The 13501-nt window shown below is 34.5% G+C and overlaps 1 protein-coding gene across 3 annotated transcripts in view; it reads right to left on the bottom strand.

The window, feature by feature from the left end:
- Top3alpha (topoisomerase 3-alpha) overlaps positions 1-13501 on the bottom strand; it is a 496301-nt gene that overhangs the window by 85827 nt on the left and 396973 nt on the right. The window lies entirely within an intron of this gene.

Raw genomic sequence — 13501 nt, forward strand, 5'->3', positions numbered from 1 at the left:
AATCAGTTAGTTCCCAAAAAGGGGATATCAATGTCAACCAACAAACTATTTGCTCTATTGCTCTGACCATAATACTCTCAAAAATATTGTGGTCAAAAAAGAAAAAGTCAACAGCCAGCTGCTTTGCTACTTGGAGACTTACCAATTACTTAGTCATCACCAATATGGATTCTGCCAGTCTTATTCCCCAACAGATCTCCCAGTCAACTTTGCTCATCTTTGGACACAGGCCATGAAAAAATTTGGAGTAACTCAAGTGGTTGTTCTTGATATTTCCAAGATATCTGATTGAGTATGGCATCATGGTGATCTTACCAATGGTATTTCTCCTTCTCTTTGTAGATGAAGTGCACACTTCTCTATTCGTTGATTGTGGATGATTTCCTATCATAAAATTTTTTAATCAATGTAGTGTATGACAAAGCTCTGTGCTTTCACCTACACTCTTCCTCCTATACATCAATGATGTTCTCTCTCTCTCTCTCTCTCTCTCTCGCTGACATCCAATTCCTTTTCAGAGCCTTGCTGATGATACTTTCTGCTCCTCTTCTTGATTTTCAAAACCTTGTAGTGCATAAGGAATTCACGCTTCAGATCTTCTTTAACCAATGCCAACAATGATCTTCTAGCTATCCTCACATGGCAGCGAGGATAACCTGATGAATTTTAATGCCATCAAAATGCAATCCTGTCTTATTTTCTAGAGGAAAGACCATATCTCACTCTTTCTCACCTATAGTACATTTCTTCAATCTATAGTGCAATGGATGGGTGATGAAAAGGAAGAAATTTGTATTTGAAAATCTGTAGTTTGCACTCTTTAGGAAATACATAAGTAGAATGGGAAGACCGACCGGACAGAAAGCAGTCACAAGCCCATTTCAGCATAGAAACAGAAAAAAACTAGAAATCTGAAAGTTCGGGGGGGGGGGGGGTCGATTTATGTGACATTAACTACAAACGCTCTCTGGGGACATAAAAATTTCATAACGGTTACATTGCATAATTCATATGGCTTTGTCAGGAGGTTGAATTCCAGATGTTTGGAGTAAAGCACTCATAGTACTAATTTATTAAAACAAAAAGGAAAGAAAATTGAAATCAGAATTTCATAATGAAATCAAAAAAAAAGTTAACCAGACAGTCAAGGGAACAATGAAAGAGTTTCAGGCAAGAGTTTTGAGAGAATATAAAGAAAAATGTAAGAATGTTTAAGTGTGTAAAAGTAGCTCAAGTCAAGGGAAGACTGATAAGAATATAGAATATAAGCATCAAGAATATGGCAAAATATTCTGGAGGCTATTTAAACAAGCTCAGAAATAGAGGAAAGGGAAAGCTTAGAAATGGAGGAAACACTGTAAAAGGAATCAGAGAAGATAATATATGCAAAATAACTGAAAATAGATAGATGGATTGAAACTTATCATTCTTTGCAGGTTTTAAGATGTAAAAATTAATTTTTTACATGCCAATTTTCTTCATGAAAATTCTTGATAATTTTCATAATCTTTAATGGATAATATCTTGAAATTATCCATTCAATACAAATTTTGTCTTTCTGTTGATATTTAGTTCCTCTCTCATATTAATATTTACATGTAATTGTTTGATGCCATGAATTTTTTCGACAATTCAAAAGAATATGGTATTGATAATGGACATTCAGCTTGCTTGTTATCATTAATGTCTGTATCTTTTCTGTTCTGAGCAATGCTTTACTCAGAAAAATCATAAGGATTCTGCTTAAACATATTTGGAGTCCCCCCCACACACACACAATTTCAATATAAAAGTGATACTGATTCTCTCCAAATATATAAACAAACACTTACCACACTGCAAAAATATAAATTTTCCTTTTTTAAAAAAACACTGCATACTAGTGACAATATATGAAGATTAAGAAATGTATGCTTAGTGAACATGTTTCTGGATTACTGGAAATGGAGTTCCAACCTTCAATTATATCTTATCACAGGATGCTATAAGTTATCAATTGGTTTGTGTTTGAGTTAAGTACTATTCAGCATTTGAAATCAACTGTAGCTAATGTCAATTAAAAGATTGAAACATGATAAAAAAGAAATAGACAAATCACAAACTGAAGAAAGGATTAGAAGATTCTCTCAATCAGGGGTTGTATGCATGTTAATAAGAGTTTGTAAGGCTGAAAACCAGAATAAGACATTAATAGTTACTTAAAAAAAAAAAAAAAAACGTGTTTCATCCAAATTACATTAGGATGAAACACAAATAGGATTTCTGCAAGAGTAAGAGATAAAAGTAGGCAAACAGTAAAAAATTAACACAGGTGGCAACTGCTATGTAGATATATAAGAATCTGATGAATTTAAAAATAATTCTAATTGTGCGCTATATTGTTGAGCACGTTGTGCATGTTCACACATTCACGTACATGCATTCAGTTAATGATGGCTAGGATGTATTCCAACAAGGAAGGTCTCTATGCCCAATAGTAGAAAGGATAGATCCTCCAACATACCTCTTGTTGCCAAACATATAGCTTAATTACCCAGCTTACCTGTGTAATCCAATTGTTGAAAACCAGAGTATCATTTCCCTTATCCACTTTAGTAATTACTATCATATCCTGTACACCCTCAACATGGCAGGAATTTGATGATGATGTTTTTTTTTTTTTTTTTTTTTTTTTTTTTTTTTTTTTTTTTTTTGAGAGAGAGAGAGAGGTTGCTTTTTTGGTGGTTTAACATGAGTGAGTATATTGACTACATCCAGTCTGATGTTGTTGACAATATGGTTGGGAAGGCTGAAGATACATAGTTCTACTTGGATCATTAGATCATACAGGTAAGCTTGCCTCCTTACTTCTAGATCATTCTATCTACCTTACCTTCCCATAAACTATGACCCCATCAGTACACAGATCAGGACATTCCACAGGCTCCTTAAAAAGGTTACCTCTTAGCCTGTGAAAGTCACAACAAACTAAAACCTTGTAACTCTAAGACTCCCAATATATATGGATTACCAAAAATCCATAAACAAAATATGCCATTATGTCCCATTGTGGATGGCACTGATTCACGATCATACAAATTAGCCAAAGTGTTTACACAATATACTGGCAATATCAGTATATTGTGTTTTATTTGCCCACTTTATTTGGTATAAAGTGGCAATATCAGCCCACTTTATGCCAAATATAGAAAACCTCACACTACAACACACTGACATAATGGTCAGTTTTGGTGTCTCCTCTTTATGCACTTTATCCACTCTAAGATAACTTAGACCTCATCCAAGCCATATTTTCTCCCGATATCTCAGCCCTGTTTCAGTTCATCATGAATGCAGGCTACTTTGTTTGACAAGGAAAATTCTACAAAGATAAAGGGACAGCCATGGGTTCTCCATGTTCGCCATCCCTGGCAAACTTCTTCATGGAGACCTTTGAAGAAAAAACCTTAAACTCTGCCCAACATAAACCCACTATCTGGCTATGTTACATACAGGATGTGTTCTCCATTTGGCCTGGATATGCACCACAATTTCTTAACACATCTAAACAATCAACACCCCAGGATCCAGTTTACCTTAGAAAAGGAAAACAACAAGTCTTCCATTCCTACATGCTGATTAAATGCCAGCCAGAGAGATCCCTGGCATTCTCTGTTTACAGAAAACCTACTCATACAGCCCCCACCTTCCAATATGGGATTATAAAAACTTTTTATAACAGGGCAAAATTAATCAGTTCTGATAACAGTGCTCTAACTGCTGAACTTGACCATATTCTCAAGAATTTCTTCCCAATGGCTACAATTCCTAAAAAAATCCAAAAAATATTAAAACCCTGTAACCACAACCCCGCTCTGCCTCACCTCCCCCTTTAGAGCTGAGATTACTCAAGGTCCATCACCATTCCATATATCTGGGGAACATCTGAAAAACTGACAAAACTCCTAAGGAAATAAATTTTACAACCACTTACAGACCACATAAAAAACTGGCATCTCTTATCTGCTCCACCCCACATTCCCTAGACTTACCAGGTCCCTTGCAGTTGCAAACTGCCCTGCTATGGCCAAACAGGCAGGACAACCATTATTAGAATTTCTGAACAGAAGGACTACATCCATTTCCACCAATACAGCCACTCAGGACTTGCTGACCATGCTTTGGACATCCACCACAGGATATGCTGGAAGAAGGCCACTCAATTACACAACAGCAAATACAAATATGAAAGGCTATTCCTGGAATCTGCCTCAGCCCTGAAAAACTTCAACAACTTTGGGTGCATGAGACTGCCCCAAATTTGGGAAGAATTCATCCTCAGATCTTCAGCCCAACAGCTAAGACTATTGAACTGAGATATGCTACTGAATATAGAGTCCTAAATGATGCCCACTAGTTGGAGTGCCGTTTAGGACTTTGGTTGCCTTTCTTCAGCCTTATTTGCTCAATGTTAGTGCATGTGTGCAAATATCATTGTTTTTTTGTGATCCCTGATGATGGCAATGTAACGCTTTCCTATATTTTGGCATCGTTACATTGCCATCATCAGGGATTTATTAATTAAAGTTTTTATAATTAATATTTTAGTATAGATTGTTATTTCCTGAAAAGTACAATGCTATGCTACAAGAAATTCACTTATAGTGGATAGCAAACTATCTACTGTAACAAACTAATCTTGAAGTCCCCATGAGTTGGCTATAGTGAGAGTTAACTGTACCATACTAATCAATCAATATAAGCATTGCTCAGATTCAATGTGCATTGAATCTTTCTAAGATTCTTTTGCACATTGAATCATATACACGCTTTCAGGTTAGATTGACATTTACATATGGTTAATGCCAGAACATGTTATTTACTAGAGTGCACTGTTTTATCTATTAAGCATGTTTTGTGGTGTTGCAGTGTGGAGATGATTTTCCTAGGATCCCTTATTATATTAACCAGAAAAATAAATACCAAATACTGTATTCATTTTCTGTATAATTCCAAATTGCCTATGCTATGGGGATATCAATAGAAATGAATCAGTTCAGTATTAGTGTGATTAATTCAGCATGTCTTACTGCAAAAACTTGCAAGATGGTCTTAGAAAAACAGGAGTGCAAAGGTTTGATTAGCCATCAAGGTGTCCTCATCTGAACTGCTACTGTAGAGTTATTCTAAACCAGTGGAATATTCTCTCCCATGTGGGTACATATAAGTATCTGGAGGGGAGGGGGGGGGGGTTGAAAAATCACACTTGGTATTATAATTTGGAAAGCAAGAAAAGTTCAACTTTTTCATGTACTATCATAATTATCCTGTACATCCCCACCCCCCGAGGATACATATCAGGAATTCGATAATGATGATGAAAAGTTCAAGTATGTCTGTTGACAGGTGACTACACTATACTTTATCTTCAACAATACCTAGAATTCACAAAAAAATATTTTGGCCAGAAAGCAGCCTTTTAAGCAGCTCACAATTAAGAACTAAACCAAATAATATGTGTTTGAGGTTTAAACATATACACACAGGTGACTTTTGTTATATGCACATTCATTATCTGCATATGTGGAGTTTCATTTCAGTACATAAGCCATTTCTTGTCAAGGTTGTGGAAGCTTCAGAGAATTTGTCTTATTTTCATTTCGTTATTTACAAATATTTCTGTAAATAGTGTCAGTGCTCTTTGAGCAAGATGTCTGGCAAGAGAAAAACAATGGCAACTAAGAGTGAAAAGATGAATAAATACCAGTGAAGAAAAGGCCTAGGAAATCCAATTCTTTAGAGATGAAGTTCAAAGTTCTGAATCAGTTTGACACAGGTGAACATAAAATTCAAATTCAAAGAGCCACAGGACTGAGTGATTCTACAGTGAGAACCATTCATGATAATGCTAATACAATTTGTAAGAGTGCTCAATTGTCCACAAATTTCAGCATGGCCTTCTTTGCAATCAGAGGTCCTTTCGTTTAAGGTTACACAGTGGTCAGCATTCATAGTCAAGAATTTATGGAGACACAACACATATGTCACAATTATTACTTTACTTAAACTTTAGAACAGTAACATTCGATGTTTCGACCTCTATAATGAGGTCATAATCAGGAAAAATAGATATGTATAAGATATAAACTATACATGACATTGCATTATACAAAAGTAAGATGAATCTAAATGCCTACACACACACAGGCCAATACATACATAAAAATTCATATCACCATCCAACACAAAAACTAGGAGTGATCAGCACCCTCAAACACAGAGTCCTAACAATTTGCTCCTTTGTGAACAGGCTGTGAACCAAGAATTAGAAATTATTAGCCAAACATTTGTAAAAAATGTATACAATAAAAAATGGTTCACAAGATCCTCCATAAAAATGCCACCAAAAAAACCAAAAACAAAAAAATCACAAGAATGCATAGCCATACTCTACATTAGGGAAATTTCAGAAAAAATTGATAGAACACTACTTAAATACAACATTAAGACTACCTTCAAACCCCTGACACAATTAAGAAATTTACTAAGCTCTTTCAAAGATCCCCTTCCATACCTGGCCCACCTAGGAGTTCACAAAATTCAATGTACCTGTAACCCACCTTACATAGGGGAAAACAGAATACACCATCCCAATTAGAAAAGACGAACACAAACGACACATTAAATACCTCCACTATGGGAAAACAAGCCTATCAGACCACACACTCGAAACATGCCACAGAATTGACTCATCATCATCATCATCATCAAATTCCTGCCATGTACCCTCAAGGGGTGTACAGGATATGACAGTACTACATGAAAAATTTACATCATTACTAACTTCCTATCTACAATTTTCCTCCAAATCAGTCTGTTACTTGTCAAGACTCCAACATTATCAGATCTTATATTTCTATCGTCTAAGGCACTTTGTACCGTATCAATCCACCTATATCTTGGTCTTCCTCTGGGTCGTTTTCCTGCCAACCTGGCAGAGAACACTTGTTTTGCTAATCTTTCCTCTCCCATTCTATTTAAGTGACCATACCACCTGAGATTAGCTCTGCTAACGCATTCCTGGATGCTGACAATGTCAAGTTCTTTCCTAATATCCTCATTTTTAATATGATATTGCCATTGATGCCATCTGTTCACGCCTCTAATCTTTCTCAGGACTCTCATATCTGCGGTCTCTAGTCTTTGGTCAAGTGTTTTACTTCTGACCCAGCTCTCAGATCCATAAGTTAAAATGGGTTTGAACACTGTCTTGTATACAGCTAGTTTAGTGTTCCGACTAATTTCTCTCTTATTCCATATGAATTTATTCAATTGACTTCCCACCATACGAGCTTTGCTGATTCTTTTGTCTATTTCTATATTTAATTTACCATCTTCAGTAAAAATCGTACCTAAGTAACTGAAATGTTTTACTTGTTCCACAAGTTCTCCATTCACAACACAGTTGACATTTTCAATGATTCTGCCTATTTTCATTGTCTTTGTCATGCTGACCTTCATACCATATCTATTACAACAGCTATTCAATTTAGTCAGAGAATCTTGCAGACTTGTAGCGGATTTATTTAGAAGTATAACATCATTCACATAAAGCAAAGAGCTGACATTAACATCTCCAATTTTGATATCAGGTTTAATACCGATTTCCTTCATAATGTGATCCATATAGATAATGAGTAACAGAGGGGATAATGTACATCCTTGTCTCACACCAGATTTAACATTAAACCATCTTCCTGTACTTCCTTCAATTCTAACTGCTGATTTACAACTCAAATAAAGACTAAGTATTGCTTGATATAATGCCCCATTGACACCATATAACTGCAGCGTATTGAATAGCTTCTCTCTTGGCACCTTGTCATATGCCTTTTCCAAATCGACAAAACTTAAATAGAGATCTCTGTTATATTCCCATGCTTTCTCGACTATTTGTCATAAAGTGAAGATCTGATCTTGACAGAATTGACTGGAAAGGCCAAATCCCAACACTGCACCAAATCCTGATTTGAAAGAAAATTCAAAGAAGCTTGTGAAATGCTGAAGCATTATTCAAATCCAATTTTCAAACAAAAATGATAGATTAATCATTCCAAGAATATGGAGAACCCATTTGCAATCTGGATAGCAACAAGAACAAGCAAACACAGAAGATCTCAATACAAGAGGACTTTAAAAATGTTTAATGTAGTTCTGTTTATATTTTGTTTTTATTTAATTTGTTTAATTTTATGGATATTTAGCCTATTTTTGTTTAGGAGTGCTCCTTTTTATTATGTCATTGACTTTTTATTTAGTTCTAGGGCATTACTGAAGTGTTACATAGATAAATATATGAAGAATATAAGAGGGAAAATTCGGACATAGGATGTTGCTGGCCGTCTTCTTATTCAGCAGCATCCTGCCATGTGGTGACAACATTCATCTGCTGTTATGGGAGTATGACTGAAAGGAAGAGGGGTTTGGAAAAAGTGGGGGTACAGCAATGTGGGAGAATTATTGGTGAGGTAAGGGGTATGTGAATCTTTTTGAAAAACCCAGGTTTTTTATATATATTATTTATAAGCATTGTAAGCATTGATAAACTCTGCCAGGATGACCGATTTTATAATAGAATAAGGATGATATGGTATTGGTTATCCTAGAACAGTTTATCAATACTTACAAGTTTTCAATCACATGTAATTACCTAAACACAGATTTTTCAAAATCAAAATTACTCAACACAACTAATAAATTACGCCAACAAAACAGCAAAAACCCATCAAAACAATACAACAACCAAAACAAACTTCCCAAGATAAAAATCATCAAATTACCATACATCCAGAACACATACAAAGCATATAAATACATTTTCAAACACACTGAACTATAAACTGGTATTCACTACAAACCATAAATTGGCAACGCTTCTAAAATCTACAAAATCACATACACACACACAGAAATATTAGAACACCACAATGTCATTTAAAATTTCCTTGCCAAAAAGACTGTGATGTCACCTACACAAGTTCTACTATCAGGTCTTTACAGGCAAGACTACAAGAACACTTCACAAACTGTAACATCCCTATTCCAGAACATTTAAACCAAAAAAAAATGCAACCAAAAGAAAAACAGAATACAAAGTACAGGGAAAACAGAAATAGCAGTCCATGCCCTTGAATAGAAACATACCCCCACAAATTGCCAAGGCCATAATAATAGACATAAAACATTATGAAACAATGCTTAGAAATAATGGAAATGATAGCCATAAAATGTGAAGAAAACTCAATAAACACCCACCAGCCCTACATAATCTCCAAGTGTTGGAAACTCCATAACATAAAAATTAGGTCATGACTCTGACCAATAGGAAATAACACAGTTACACCCACCCCTGAACATCATATTCTTTCCCTTCTCCAACAAATTGTTTCTATTTTCACCTCCCTCCCCCCCAAGTATTCTCTACCCATCCTTAATAATAATATGTAGTTAGTCCTCGACTTACGACGGGGTTACGTTCCAAGCTCTCTTTTGTAAGTCGATTCTGACATAAGTCGAGGACTTTTAATTCTTGATCTGTTTGATTTCTGTTATAATATTTTCATAAATTAGGTTTCTATATAACTTAAAACAGTGAAAAATGTATAAACTTACATAAACATTTAGCACATACAAATACATAAATACAAAATTAAGAAAGAAAAATTTAAGAAAAAAATACACAAACACATATCAAAAATGGTGCACTTACTTTAATTTGAAATTCCTTTAAATATTAGTTAACATAAACAAAAAAACTTAAAAACAATGTCTTTAATTAAACAGGTGAGTAACTCACTTATTTAGACGATATAGTTATTTCTCGCGATCGGGAGTATCTTTTTTAATCAGAAAATTGGTTAATGTTGTCTGTTGAGTTATTTTCTTTTTTTCTTCATATATTTCGCCATAACAACTGACTGTTTCTCAAATTTGCTCTTCAATTTTGGCAAAGCGATCATTGTCTTGATCCCTATTTTCGAGCTGTAGTCCTTGATTTAGTTTAGAAAATACTTCAGCTAATCCTTTTACAGTAAATTTTTTTTAATGATTTCTCTTCTTCATCTTCCTCATTATTCTTTTCTTCTTCTACAACTCTTTCGTTTTGGAAAATCAGTGATCAGCTAATTCTTCTATATCAGTAATATTGATTTCTAAATCCAGTTTTCTTGCAATTTCAACGATTTCTTCACCAATTTGTTCTAACATACTATGCTCATTATACTCTTCGAGTGTCTCCTGGGGTAGTAACTTCTTCCAAATTCCTAGCATACATTGTTACGATACTTCCTTCCATGAAGTTCCAATGTTCTGGATACATTGGTTAATATCGTAATTTTTCCAAAAATCGCGTAATGTTATATCATCGTTGTCCATTGCTGTTATTGCTTGAGAAAATGTAGTTTTCAGATAATATGTAGGGTCCATATACGTCCCATATTTTACAGGACGTATACAGGATTGTCCCTTATTACGAGTTCGTTTCCTGGCATCCTTTTAGAACTCTTCGGGATGCAGAATTGTCCAGTAATTTGTGGATTTGTGTTTAACATTCCCAATCTTAAACATAAAACACGTAATTGCCAAGAAATCAATATTGTTATTGATCATAAAATTGTCTTATCAATTGACAATACTGACATGTTGCGAGAATAGTGCAACTAGCAGACGTTGTATTAACTAAGCACGGCTTATTTGATATGACACAGATCTGTTATGAAATGTAATTAGTTTTATTATTTTATATGCCTTTAAAATGCCGAAGAGAAAGTGTGTTCTCACAGAAAAGCTAAGGACTGAATACCCTTTTATTATATCATGTAATTGTGATGGCAAAGTCGACGAGAAAGTAAAATGTACACAATGTAATGCAATATTCAGCATACAACACGGAGGTCGGTCAGACATAACGCAGCACATCGCTACGAAGAGACACAAATTAGCAGAAAATGCAAGTCTAAGTAGTAAAGTGTCAGATTATTTTTCTAAAAAAACAATGGGTGAAATGGAAAGAAATGTTGCAGCTGATGAAACTACATTTGCATATCATGTATGCATGCACAACCAGAGTTTCAGTTCAATGGACTGCATGTCGAAAATAATCCGGAAACTATATGACAAAAAAGTTCACTTGCGGTCAAAAGAAGACTCAAGCTATAATTGTATTAGCACCTTATGCAATGGCTGTTTTCAGAAACGAACTTGAGAAAGCTAATAAACAATAATGATAGACAGTTCTAACCACAGTGCTTTGAAAATAGTTCCAGTTCTACTACGATACTTCATACCAGAAGAGGCTATCAAAACTATGGTTCTAGAGTTTTTAGATGTAAGTTTGTTCTGGCATTCTTTTCCAGAACAGTCCAGTTTCATCTACGTTAAAAATCTGCTCTAGCAAATATCCTTCATCTTTTACCATCTCTTTCAGATTTTTCTTGAAAATTTCGGCACTTTCAAAATCGGAATTAGCAGCTTTTCCCGTTATTCATATGTTATGTAAGTTAAATCGGCTTTTCAATCGATAAAACCGACCTTTACTAGTGTTAAATGTATGATAGCTGTATTTATCTTCCTGTTGTTTCCTTAAATCGTCAAAATAGGCTGCATGATTTTGTTTGAATCATAAACACACTGAGAGAAATATTCTTGTTGATTCGACCATCTATCCATATCATTAAAAGCTTCTCCATTTCATGAATTGGCCCTTCTCTTTTTTTTGTTAAAATTGTACATTTCATATTATCTGCCCTTTAGCTGCCTCCATTATTCTTGAATTATCTTTTATGATTGTTGAAACAGTTGAATGTGACAGTTTTTCTTCTCGTGCTATTTCACCAATTTTCTTTCCTTTGTCTTATGCTTTAATGTCTTATGCTTCATTTTAACTAAACTTAAAGGTTTCCTTACCTTCTTTTTTATGTTTGAATTTTCATCAGTAGTATTACTTCTCTTACTGGACATGATAGGGTTACGACGAGATACAAAAATTGCAACGAGAGAAAAATGAACACTTCGACTGCTGATTAGCAACTAATGTGCCAAAGACTGTATTAAGTTAGAAGTGGATGAATCATAGCAGCGGCTATTGCATATTGGTGATAGGATTTGCTTGTCGATTAATAGCGACGCTGCAATGTGTATATAAAAGCAATGTGATATACGTATGTATATGCTAGCGGCAAAGTTAAATTAGAGAATTTTTAATAATAATAACTGCTGGTAGCAAAGTTAAATTAGAGAATTTTTGATAATCATAATTTTGGCCATCGTAAGTGCTAATCGTCATAAATCGAGTCGTCGTAAGTCGAGGACTACCTGTATATAAAAAACCTAGGTTTTTCAAAGATTCACATACCCCTTACCTCACCAATAATTCTCCTACATTGCTCTACCCCCACTTTTCCCTAACCCCCTTTCCTTTCAATCATACTCCCGTCAAACAGCAGATGAATGTTGTCACCACATGCCAGGATGCCGCTGAATAAGAAAACAGCAAGCAACATCCTAAAGGTATGTCCAAATTTTCCTTCTTATATTCTTCATATATTTATCTAGAAAAAACTTCAGTAATGCCCTAGAACTGAGTAAAAAAACCAATGAACTGAGTAAAAAAAACCAATAAAAAGGGCTCCTAAACAAAAATAGGCTAAATAGCCATACAATTAATATTTCCTTTGAGGAGTAACATGGGAATTTTCCCAGAAATAAAACTTATTTTTAATTTGAAAGTTGTTATTTGGTCCTTTTCATTAAAATTGAAACATACTATTTGATTTTTAAGACCATGGATTTAATAAAATCCATGGTCTTAAAATTAAAAATCAAACAGTATGTTTCAATTTTATTTTTAATTAATTTTATTTTTTTAAAATTTATTTTATTCCCTCCCCACCCCACAAGAAGTCAGGTTAGGTTAAATAATTAACAACCATTTAGATTCATCTTACTTTTGTATAGTGCAGTGTCATGTAGCTTGTATTTTATACATATGTATTTTTCCTGATGATGACCTCAATACAGAGGTCGAAATGTTGAATGTTACCTTCCATGTTGAAGGTTGATCATTCTAAAGTTTAAATAAAGTAATTATTCTAACGTGTGTTGTGTCTCCATGAATTCTTCACTATGAATCCTATCAGAAGTCAGTGACCACCTTAGCAAATTTTGAGCGATCCTCAGCCACTCTGAACAGTCCCTCAGAGCTCATGCGCAGTTCACTGTCTGATATCTGCCAACGAAGATTTTCTTCATCTTCCTTATCATCTTCTTCCATTTATCTTCCCTTTTATAATCAATCGAAGTATCTCATATTTTTCATTACAAAGTAGGTGACCAAGATATGCAGTTTTTCTTCTTTTTATGGTATCTAAAAGTTCACATGATTTCCCCATTTTTTCCAGTACTTCCTGATTGGACATTTTTCTGTTAACATTCGTCGGTATAACCACATTTCAAAGGCTTCAAG

The sequence above is a fragment of the Typopeltis vanoorti genome, chromosome 21, assembly GCF_054136105.1.
Source record: "Typopeltis vanoorti isolate ZY-2024b chromosome 21, IOZ_Tvanoo_1.0, whole genome shotgun sequence".
Classification (NCBI taxonomy): domain Eukaryota; kingdom Metazoa; phylum Arthropoda; class Arachnida; order Uropygi; family Thelyphonidae; genus Typopeltis; species Typopeltis vanoorti.